Source organism: Pinus tabuliformis, chromosome Q, assembly GCF_031772625.1.
Source record: "Pinus tabuliformis cultivar Carrire ecotype Pingquan chromosome Q, CPIR1, whole genome shotgun sequence".
In the NCBI taxonomy this organism is placed as follows: domain Eukaryota; kingdom Viridiplantae; phylum Streptophyta; class Pinopsida; order Pinales; family Pinaceae; genus Pinus; species Pinus tabuliformis.
In genome coordinates, this window is record NC_142296.1 from 1,127,163,043 (window position 1) to 1,127,172,884 (window position 9,842).

Here is a 9,842-nt window from a genome sequence, read left to right on the forward strand (position 1 = left end):
TTGGTATCATCCCAAGACCCCTTTTTCCTCCTACAAACATATCATTTACCCATTCCTTTTCATCATATATCCCTTAGAATCCTTGAAAATTAATTATTAATAGTCTTATAGTTATTAAAATGCATTAGAATTGATTTAGGAATTTTATGTTGAAGAATTAGAAGTTTTTGGTGAAATGGTTACAGGAAGTTCCAACATCCTGTAATTAGCTCATTGTTTGACATGTGGCACAAAAGCTGGGCGAGAACGAAAGGCATGGATGAAAAGTAGAATGTCCAAGCATGGACAAACACCTATCTTACAGCCGGATCGACCCTCCTACATGCGCGGTCAACTCAGGTCAAAGCATGGCACACTGGCGACAAAGGCAGAAATAGCAGCTCATTCTATTTTGATTTAGTTTTTGTTCTTTTTGAAATCAGTTAGGATAGAAACATTTTGAAAAGCTCGATGTAATAAAAGCGGCAACAGCCAAATTCCGAATGTACATTCATTATCGAAATGACATGGTTGTGTTGGACATATGTAAATACAGTCCGAGTAATGGATAGAAGGTTAATCGTTGTATCATTCTAAAAACTCTGTTTTTAAACTTAATACTAAGAACCAGTTGCAGTTACGACTTGTGGCTAGTGCATTGATTTGATATTTGGTCGAATATAGTCCAATGTACCTCTGGAACGCGGACAGGCCCTGCGTTCAACCGGTATACTGTTCTTTTCATTTTATTTGCACTTAGGTTATCGTATGGTTTGCACAGTAGTTACGATTGATTGGATTTCGATTTCAATAGGTCTTATATGGTTTGCACAGTAGTTACAATTACTTGGGTTTCGATTTCCATAGCTTTTGATTTCCATCGAATGTATATGGTTTGCGCTTATGGTTGGTTTGCGTTTATGGTAATGCTGAACAGTCATCACTGAGATCTGGAAGTGCGTCCTGTAAGGGATTCGATCCCTATGTTGTCTTTTAAAAGCACTGTCATAAACTTTGTTTTCATTTCACAATTCATTTATGATCTCTGTATATTTTGATGTTGTATAAATATTAGCGAATGTTGGGTGTTTACTGAACAAGGGTTTTATGTGTAATGTCTTTGTAAGGAGATTGAGATCATTGTTGCAGTGATACACAGTGTTTAGTTTCAGTGTGTAATTTGGGTAAATGCATTTAATGATAGTATTGTAATTAGTTATATTAGCAGAGTGACCTGAGTGTTTGATGATAGGTGACATACCCCAGTCTTCCGTAAAGAAGCCCTGTGACCTACATCATAACCACTTAGCCAACAATCCTTTATGTCTATATACTTTAGATGCATGCCTCTAAGCTTACGCATCCTGGTCGATAATTAATATAGTCTAGTCTAGTACCCTAGCTAGAACACTACAATGGCTCATCTCCCCCTTGTTCCTCTAGCAAACGTCACACTCCCAAACATGCTGGAGTACATCCTCCTTAGGGCCCTTCCATGAGAACCTCTCTCTAAAGGCACTGTAGGTTTTGGTAAACCCCTGATGGCCTGCAAATGGTGAATCATGTGACGCCTGAAGTATCTTCTTCTTGAGCTGAGATCTCTCAGTCAAGAAGATCTGGTCCCTGTAGTAGATGATCTCATTGACCACCCTGTACCTGTCATCCGCCACCTGCCCATCCAGAACCTCACATGCAAATCTGTCCTCGGAGTACTCTACTAAGAGTCAAGCCCTCCAGTCTACATCCAAGCTCATAAGAGACAACGTGGCTAGTCTACGTGAAAGGGCATCTACTACCACGTTGTTCTTACCCTTGACATACTCAATCTCAAATTCATACGCTTGGATCTTACTGATCCACTTCTACTACCTCTCCTGTAGCTGCTTCTGCTCCAAAAAGAACCTGAGGCTGTTGTGATCATTCCTCAACCTGAACCTGTTACCCACTAAATACTGCCGGAACTTGGCCAATGCATGCATGATGGCCAGCATCTCCTTGTGGTATATAGGATACAACCTCTCGTGCAGAAGGAGCTTCCAGCTCTCAAAGGCTATAGGGTGACCTCCCTACATCAACACTGCGTCGATCCCCTCTCCCGATGCATTACACTCCAAAACAAATGGCTGCGTAAAATCCGGCAATGCAAGCACTGGGAAGCTGCTCATAACCTCCTTGAGCCTATCAAAGGCTCATTGTGTTGTATCCAACCAACTGAATGCCCCCTTCCTCATCAGATCTATCAGGGGTGCAACAAGTTGTGAGAAACTCTTGACGAACTTCCGGTAGTAAGTACAAATGCCAATGAATCCTCGAAGTTCCATCACATTCCTCGGCTCTAGCCAATCTCTGATGCCCCTGATCTTCTCCTCATGGACCCTCACTCTGTCCACCCCTATGATGTGTCCCAAGTACAACATCTTTGTCAACCCAAACTCACACTTGGAGAGCTTGGCATAGAACTGCTGCTCCTCCAAGATGCGCAATATTGTCTCAATATGCTGCGAATGCTCCTCTCAAGTCCTGCTGTAGATGAGGATATCATCAAAGAACACCAACACAAACTTCCTTAAGTGACTATGGAAGATGTGATTCATGTAAGACTGGAATGTAGCTGGGGCGTTGGTTAGCCCGAAGGGCATAACCAAGAACTCAAAGTGCCCATTGTGACACCTGAAGGCGGTCTTGGGAATGTCCTACTCCCTCACGCAAATCTAATGGTACCCAGATCTCAAATCAATCTTTGAGAAGTACCGTGCTCCTCTCAACTCATCCATCAACTCATTGATCTTGGGTATAGGGTACCTGTTCTTCAGGATCTTCTTGTTTAGGGCCCTGTAGTCAATGCACATCCTCAATGTGCAATCCTTCTTCTTCACCAACACCACAGAAGAAGCAAAAGGACTCGTGCTCAGCCAAATGTGCCCAAGAGCCAGCACCTCCTGAATGGCCCGCTCAATCTCATCTTGATAGGTCTTGGGATGCCTATAGGGGGTAGTAATCACTGCCTGTATGCCCTGCTCAAGCTCAATGGTGTGCTCAAATCCCCGGTCCGGTGGCAGTCCTGGCAGAATCTCCCCAAACACTGTGGCATACTGGTCAAGGATGGACTGTATCTCTGGGTGCACCGTCTGCCCTATAGTCCTTGCCCCTGATGCACGCAGCTCCACTGCCCACTCTATGTCTCCCTTCCGGAAGACTGCCTCCATCCGATGCGCTGAAACAGTTTGGGGCAGATATGTGTGTTGTCCCCGTATCTTCTCATGCCTCCTTGTCTTCTCATCATCCCACTCCATCTCTAGGGTCTTCCAATTTGTCACGACCTTCCCTAGAGTGATGAGCCACTGAACACCCAATATCATGTTGGTGTCCGGTATATCGACCACAAAAAAGTGGTTAGTCAGTGTGTAGGTGGCCATCGTCACTGATAACTCTGGTACATAATGAGCACACACCATGTTTTGATCTCCTGGGACCAAAACTGAAAATCCATCGAAGCTCTTTGTCTGTATACCTCTCTGCTCAACCATCTGTGCATCAATGAAGTTATGGGTTGCCCCATTGTCAACCAAAACTGAGACTCGTTGGCCACATATTGTCCCCCATACGCGCAACGTCAAATACATGGGAACTCCTCGCAATGCTGCAAGGGCCCCTCCGGTAGGTGTAAAATTTGCACCACCTACTGCTGGTGGTGGAGATGGCAAAGGATCCCACACTGCATGACTATCTCCTACCTCCACATCATCCTCCTCATCCTCTTCCCTGTTGCTCTCGAAGAAGACCTCAATAAAATGTGCTTTTCCAGCATCACATCTATGTCCCGGTGCCCACGGCTCCTAACAGGTAAAACACAACCACTTCTTCTTCAACTCCCTCCTGGCATCATCATCAATTTGTGCTCATCCTGGATTCACCTTTAGAGGCGGAATCCTCACATCCTTCCCCTTAGGCTGGAAAGTTTGTCTCTGGGGGTAAGGTGTCCGGGTCCTAGGTAAGGCATCCTGTAAGTCCCGGGCCCCACTAATAGCATCCTGGAGTGTGGCTAGTCTGGTGGATCTGAATAGACCTCGAAGTGGCTCTGCTAACCCTTCAACATACATGTAGATCCTCTGTGTCGCGGACAAATCTAGTACCATCACTGAAACCCTCAAGAAGTCTACAATGTAAGTCTCTGGGCTCCCTGTCTGTTTGAGCCTCATCAGCTCAACAAAGTGTTGTTCCGGATCCCTCCGGTCAAACCTCTCCATCAATCTCCTCGTGAACTCGGCAAATGTCGTCACTGTGGAATGTCCAAGTGTAACCATCCCATGGAACCACCAATCCTGGGCCTCAACATCCAAATGTAACGTCGCCACCTTGATGGGCTCTGCCTCCGACATCTGGTTAAGCTGGAAATAGATGTCCAGCTTCTCCACCCAAGACCTTGCTGAACTGTTTGATGAGCCATCAAACGTAGGCAAGTGGAATCTACTAGCTGTGCAGTGGGTGTCTCCATCGTGATAATTCCGGTGTCCTCTGTGATGGTCACGGGGTCTACTATCCCACTGGAGCTGAACAAAGTCTCTGAATGAGAGAGCATCCCTGAACTCCTGCCCATAGGCCTGGTACTCTGCAAAATAATCACCCATATGACCGGGCTCTGCCTCCTGCTGGGCTCCAGCCCCCGTGTCTGCTCTTAGGAAAGTGGGCATGGTAGAACGTGTAGGGGCATGTGAGGCCATCTGCTGAGTAGTATCACGCTGAGTGGCACCCTGCTCTGGAAAATGGTGGGATGTACCCGATCCCTCACCAACCTGGAAAACCTGTGGGTTCTCACGCTGTCTAGCCTCCACTGCCGTGAATCTCTACCCCATCACCTCGATCTACCTCAACATATCCTGCACTTATTTGAGGAGCATATCCGCAAATCTCTTCCTGTCCTCGTCTGCCATCAAATCCTCCTGCTCTGCGTCCACCATAGGCTCTTCCTGTTCTGCATTCACCACAGGTTCCTCCTGTTTTGTGTCCACCACCGAAACACAGTCTCCCTCTTCGTAGGTGTTCTCCAACCTACGCCCAATGTCTCTGTATCTCCTACCTCTGTAACAGATGTAGGGCTTTCCCCCTAGTGTCATAGATTGCTAGCTCCACAGGCTGAGCTAGATCTATGCTTCGATACCACTGTAATATCTCATTTCCGGGATATCCCTCAAGCCCAAGCAAACTCCAACCAAACACGTCCAAATGATATAGTGACCGAGAAACTCAAAGTGATAAAAATAATAGTGGTGCAACATATAATAATGTAAACATGAAATATAAGCAGATACTCAAGAAATGTAGAGAGAAATGTTAAGCCATTTTATTATACTGAGTAATGGAATGAGTACAAGAGGTGATCAGAAAGATGGCACCTCGACTTGCACAAGGCAAGTGAAGAAATACACTCAGAATAGCAAAGGAATGGCCTCTCTCTTAATTGCGTCCAAGCTGTTGGAGAACTACCGCGCTGCTGCTACTACTGGAAATCAAATGAGGATTTGGGGCTATTCCCCTCCTCTGAAAATGCTGAAACTCTAGAATCAGGCTCTACTCAAGAAACCCAGAAAAACCCAGAAAACTTTTCTGAAATAGGCTACCCCCGAAAATCACCCCCTTGGGGATCTACGTTGTCCCTCAAGGCTTTGCGCTGCCACTGAATAGAATCCACCAAAACTCAACCCGAAACTCTGCCAAAATCCTCTAATATGCAAGAGTTGATCCCTTGCTCAACCTCCTAGCTCTAATCCTCTACAAAACCCCCAATCCGGAACTCCCACCAAAAGAATTGCGCCCCTCTCTCTCAAGACTGCGCAGTCCTCAAATGCTCAACTCCTCCACAACACCAAAAATCAATCCTACTACAAAAGACTGCTGTAACTACCTTACCCAAGTAGGCACTCGAAGTCTCCCGGGGCTAAGGGTGAGATCTCCGAACGGAGACACTCAATGCACTAAACAATGTTATAGACAGGCTAAACAGCCATCGTGCTCCAAGTCGAAGTGACTAGCTCAAATGCACATAATCGAATGACAAAATGAGGAGGCTCCTCTCTCCTTTATAGCATTGGCCTCTCTCAATCCCAAGGCCCACCTCCTCCAACGTAGCCTTTCTCTTGCCACGTGTTCCTCTCCATCTGTGTAATCACTCTAAGTGTCTACATGGGCCCCTCCTCTACGTGGTTCTTTAGCCCCCCTTGGCTCACCTTTAAGTTACAACGTTGTGCTACTAGGGAGTGTCTTTATTCATAAAGTGAGTATGTCCCCCTTTTCCTCACCTTTTTATTTATAAATAGCTATAGAAGGCAAAATTGAGCAAAATCGAATATTCTAATTAGCCATGGCTAATTAGGAATATTACATGTACAGAGACACAACGCAAGGAAAATCGATTTTCAATTCCAACACGTGGATATATATGCCTTCAAATGTTTTGTATTCCTATGAGCTTCGCTTAGACTTCAAGCTCAACGCCAACGCATGAATCAATCAACCAGAAATATCACTGCACCCAGAGTTCACGACCCACATAACATTAATGGTCAACACATAGGTCTGGTGAAAGAAACACAACAAAAAGCCACAAGAAAACAGTGACTCAAATATGAGTAGGGCCAGAATTCGCCTGCTCTGATACCATGTTAAACACACACATGGCAGAGACAAAATAGGAAAGATAAACATGAGATTGCATCTATTATTAACAAATGATATACATTTATAGTACATTCATATGACGTTTGGTTTCGTATTCCAAGGTCTCTTGGACTTCCTTAGTCTATTCGGCTTCCACACCAACCCTTAGAGGATTAGCTGTCCAACATTCCCCCCCCTTAATCCAAAGGGTTATGTATGAGTCCAAGAAGAGAGCTGTAATACAAAACGTGCAAAAATGCATGGCAGCACTAGGCTGAATGTGCTCTCTGAAATGTTGGTATAAAGGGTAGTGGTTTGAGGATGACCACTAACACTGGAACGCTTAGTGCAATTCCCAAGACTCTTCCAAGTCTAGCATGAAGCTCACATCTTCTGCTAGAGGAAGTGCTCTTGATGTTTTGAAGTGGGAAACCTTCAACCATGAAAGGGAGGTCTCACCTCGCATAAAAGGGAGAACCTCAACCTGAAAAGGGAGGTCTCAACCTGTGATGGTTTAAGGATGACCAACAACTCTGGAATGTTTAATGCAATTCCTGGAACTCTTCCAAAACTGGCAAGAAGATGAAGTCTTCTGCTAGAGGAAGTGTCCCCAATTCTTTGAAGAGGTATCACCGATTGAAGGCATGCTCAGGGGAATCTTTGTCTCTGGCTACAACTCTGAATCTGGTATGGCAAGTTGTGGCTCAAGCTCGCTTGATGTGGCTTTGAAGCTTGTAGATGACCATCATTTCCCCCTGTCAGACACAAGGTAAGATTATGGAAAAAACTCAACTGCAAGACTGTTCAATACTCTAGAACAAGTTCTGACATGTGACTGGAATATCTTCTTGGCTATTGATGCCCATTGCCAAGAAACTATCCATCCAAGATGAATCTTTGTTCTTGTAGGAGGTTTGTTTCTAAAGCATATGTTTGAAGAATGACTAGTTTTATGACAGTGCTTACATGGATGAAGATCAAAACAATGATCTTTCATATGGCCAACTCAGTCACAGTGTTGGCATTTCACAATCTGTTGTTGCTATGGAAGAAGAGTAGATTCTAGAAAAGTTTAAGGTGAACTGTTATGAAGGAATCCATCACTCTGAAATTGAATGGGCTTTGAGTAATCTGGAATGTGAAAGGAAACCTCCTTATCATATCCAAGACCTGTTTTGTGCTTGTTGTGGACAAGCTCTTCCCAAGGTCTGGTGATGGGCTTGGGAAAGTGAAAACTGAATTTCTACTTCTACATGCAAATCTGCTTTTGAACAGGGCACTGGATGTGATTCAACCTCAACTTTATATTGTTGATGTTGATGGGAGTCTGTCTCAATATTCTGATTAGGTTCAGAATTACTACGCTTCTGCTGAAGCTCATCTCGCTAGAACTGAGATTCTAGTTGCAGAAAATCAATCTTTTCCTGTGCATTCTGTAGACAGTTTATGGTATCAGAAAGATTGTCCTTGTTGATGTTTACCATCCCATCGTCGTTGGATTGTATCAAAGTATTTAATAAATCTAATACATCATAAATTAGAACCATTTTTTGGGCTTTAACAATCGATGTTCCAATCAATCAGCAACAATCACTGTGATGGTAAAAGAACACTACTTTCATGAACCATACATACTTATGCAGTAGTGAATATAACAAGGAATCAACAACTCTGGAATCAACAAGTCAATACCTCTTTGCTTCAAAACTGTAATGTCATTATCCTCTCAAGAGCGGGTTAGATCCATACAAAGTTCAGATCAGGGTCTCGGAAGATGTTGAAATCTCGTCTCAAGTCATTCCATGTAGAACATAGTCGTAATTGGAGAATCTGTTAGAATATTATGTGGATGAGGGTATGGACGGCCAAGTTGCTTCAAAGATTTTCGCATCCCACTCTTGCTTGGAGGTAATAACATGCATATTTCCATGAGCGACAGCCATTTTTTCAGCTCAAATAAGCTTTAGTGCAATTCTCTAGTGAACTCAGTAAAGTGCTCTCTTTCTCTAGATCTTCTCTTCCTTTACGAAGCAAATAAATCACAATGATATTGATAGACTGCTACATCCACATGCAAGTTACTCCAATATTACAATGTGCCACAACATAGTGAGCAGATTTAGGTTCTTTACCTTTGTCTTTGTCATTAGTTTTACCTTTGGGTTGGTTTCTTTCCTGCTCAATTCTATCCCAAGGTAACTTGCATGTGGATGCATCATGTGATCCATCTCTTTTGCAGCGTATGCAGTGCAAATCTGACTTTTCTCCTTGAGAGTGTCTGCCCCCTCTACCTCTGAAATTTCTTCCTCTTCCTCTTTGACCACCTCTTCCTCTGGAAGAATCTTGAGCAAGATTCTTTTCTCTATGAGAAAGGCACACAACCTCTTCAGAAGACTTAGGAGCTATCTTTTTCCCAAAAGCTTTCTTTCTTTCAACAAATTTTTTCACAAGGGAGTCAAAGGTAATATCTTTGAGGTTTCCATTTGCTTGCAATGACTCAAGATAATTTGAGTAAGTGGGATAAAATGCCTTGAGAAAAGTTATCAGAGGAATATCCACTTCAACATTAGTGGCTTTGATATCATGCATTATAGATTTTACTTTTGATGCAAGAGTAAGAGGATCATTATTTTGTAATTCAAGGGTGAAGAGTTTAATCATGAGTTGAACAACTTCAAGTGTAGAGTGTGAGTCATAGAGTTCCTTCAATTTTTGTAAGGCTTCGAAAGCATTTGAAAATGGAGAAATATGGCGACTCACCTCTTCATTCACTGATGCTGCAATTAATGCATAGGCATTGTTGTTCTTATTTTCCCAAATGGCGAACTCCTTGTCTGAGGTAGGCTGTTCTGGCTCTTTGTCTCCGTCTCCAACACACACTCCTTTCCACAACTCATTGAAAATGAGGGTGTGTTTTATCTTCCGGGACCACTCAGGATAGTTCTCCTTGCCAGTGAGAACTACTCCCACAATAGATATGATTGAATGCATTGTAAAATCTGTGTACTGTGGAAAAATAAAATCGCTCTTCTACTGGTAAAACAATTTGCACTTGTTGTGTAAAAGAAAAAAAAAAATTGTGTTGTAGTAAAATATAGTTCTGATATGTATATATCAGAGGTATATTTGGTTATATTCAACAATGCAAAAATTGAAGTAGATTTACCAGATAGCGATGGGGAGTAATGGGATAACGATATTAATGCGAT